At 39.8% G+C, this 2,763-nt stretch overlaps 1 long non-coding RNA gene across 1 annotated transcript; it reads left to right on the plus strand.

The window, feature by feature from the left end:
* Positions 1-238: 238 nt before the first annotated feature.
* On the plus strand, positions 239-959 carry LOC139434576 (uncharacterized). Its single transcript, XR_011643898.1, has 3 exons — positions 239-350; positions 735-795; positions 920-959. It is a non-coding gene; the product is annotated as an uncharacterized lncRNA (long non-coding RNA).
* Positions 960-2,763: the final 1,804 nt, after the last annotated feature.

Here is a 2,763-nt window from a genome sequence, read left to right on the forward strand (position 1 = left end):
TAATTTGTAAAACTATGGTGTTAAAAACGACAATTTCAAAATACAGATTCTAATCAGATATAGGGCGCATTCACACCGCAGTACTTTTCCCACAAAGGTTCATCAGAACTTAGTTCATGAGAACTCTTTAGTTCTCATGAACTAAGTACAGATCGCGTTCACACCGGAATAAGTCCCTGGCAGAGCCATATAATAGAAGAGTTACGACATCTCCGTTCACTCCAATGGACCACTTTTTTACAGCAATGGCGGATCGTGGAGCCTCTCAATCGTTCCCCGGAAGTTAGCGCCAAGGCTAGCAGAGCTATAGAGTTGCAGCATAATAGACCGTTCGTGACGGACTTTTAAAGGTAAGAAGAAGTTTAAGATTTATATTGCGGATATTATCAGTACATCTGATTCAAATTAACATGTAACGGATGTCAGTGGATTATCCCTAAATTAGTAGATTTAGGGAACGTTTACAGATAACAGATTAAGCTAGGATACCGAAGCAAGTTAGCAACAGACGTTGAACAGCCTTTTAATTGTAAATTCCGTTCTCTTAATGTCATTTCGTCCAACGTTGTTGAATTAGAGAAGAGGGGCTTCTAAACGGGATTGTATGCGGGGGTGGAGGGAGTTAAATATTAGATAAATATAACTTTGGTGCGTGTAAGAGTGAGTGTTTTTAGCAGAGCCATATTGTGTCCTTGTGATTATGTTGATTATTACCTGTCTGTATAATGTTGAAGCTCAGCTGATTTTGGATTGATGGCAAAGGGAGAGGGACTTAAGTGAGAGTGAACACACAAGGTAAGTTTAATACTACTGTTTTATATAAGTAAACACCTTATCACCCCAAGGCAATTTCCCATCCAATAGGTGTGCTATATAGGTGTGTATAACCCTTTCTCCTGTCTGTTACTCCCTCTTTCAGCACAAGAACCAGAGGGGGATTCAATGGAGCCTGAATACCTACACTGAGACCCTCACCCCTGCACCCTGAGTCTCAACTCTCAGTGTTTTTTCAAGCCTTTCCCCTGTTTTTTTGTATTAAACAAAGATTAAGCTTTCCCAATGGTGTGGTTTTCGTTTTGTGAAAAAGTGCAAATGCAGTGTTTGTATATAATTACATCACATATTTTGTTGCTGTTGGTCGTGAAATTGCTCCTGCTGACTTGAGCCAGCCATTTTTTCCTCCGCTCCTGTGTCAGTGGGGAAGCCGTACATTCGTACTCCTTTCTCGGAGCGATTTGATCCCCAGGCAGCACAGCAAACCATGGTGGCTACTAGGAGGCAGCCACAGCAAACCAGGACAACACGGAGGAAAAGGCACCAGACAAACTGCATGATATGCTATTCAATGTTTATTGAATTCCATGTATTTGCCAATGGATGTTCCTAAAACAAACACATTTAACATCATCATCATCATCATCATCATCCTCATCATCATCATCATCATCATCATCATCATAATCATCATCATCATCATCATCATCATCATCATCATCATCATCATCATGCTGCTGCTAGTCCTTTGATAGTCACCTGTCGGTCTCCTGTCCTTTCTGAAAGCCATAAAGATGACATTAGTCATTTAGATAACTTGTGTCCTCAGTTACCATGGGATTACTGAAACTACCATGCATTTAAGAAAATGGTAGAAATGAATCTAATCTGAATTTTAAAGCATTACTTTAGATCCCCTCCCTCTACATATATCAATACACATTAGAAAGTGATGCTCCTGACTACCATACAAGTTTAAGAAGATAATATTGGTTTGAAAGAATTCAAAGCTATAAATAAACAGCAACAGGCTCTTTAACCGGCACTGTTAGCCTAACATGTAAACTAGTTGTTCACACTAATCCTAATATCACTTAATATTAGCAAATTCTATTCTATTTTTTAAAACATATTGATGTAAATACATACACATATCGATTTGTTGTATAAATATTGCAAATCAAAACCTTTATTCACTAATAATTACCAAAAATCGAAGTTCAATCTCCTGTTATCAATGCATTCACATTGCCCGCCATGAACTTCCGGGGAACGATCCTCGTCTACATGAACCACGTGACGATAACCGTTTTTGGACTTCCATTGTCGTAACTCTTCTGGGGGAAGATCAAGCCCCCAGGAAGTGCGCCGGACTCAGATGAAAATATTCGTGGTGGCCAAACGGCGGTACTGCACATCCGTTTGGTTGCCAGGCCCGGAAACACTTTTTCCCATTGACTTACATGGGGAAAGAGTGGTCTGTAAATCGTTGGATAATTTTTTTTAAACTAAATAAACTACCCCCCCTGCACGTTCATGTTACGTGTTCAGCACTACATGCCACATGCGTTTATCTTTACCCATGCACAAGATCCAGTCATCTCGATGAGCGTTCGGGCTGTGAATAAACGACTTGTGTTTTACTTTTAGGCTGTCTGAAGGTATGGACAGCTATCAAAGCTACTATACACATCACATTAAGAACGATGTACAAATGAAAGTCAGACACAAATATATAATTTAAATAATTTATTCAAGTTTGCAATATTTTGAAAAGGCATCCACACAGTCACCTACTTTGTAATGTTCGATACCTCTCTGTAAGCGTCACGATATCCACCTCTCACCCACAACCTCACATACGAGTACTGAATGTGCATCAAAGTGATCTTAGGAAGGAAGATATAGCAAAAGATGAACGTAAACGACAAACGAGGCGATCGACATGGTAAGTCAACAATGGGTCCTCAATGTACACGCCCCGGATTC

The sequence above is a fragment of the Pseudochaenichthys georgianus genome, chromosome 10 (assembly GCF_902827115.2).
Source record: "Pseudochaenichthys georgianus chromosome 10, fPseGeo1.2, whole genome shotgun sequence".
Taxonomy (NCBI): domain Eukaryota; kingdom Metazoa; phylum Chordata; class Actinopteri; order Perciformes; family Channichthyidae; genus Pseudochaenichthys; species Pseudochaenichthys georgianus.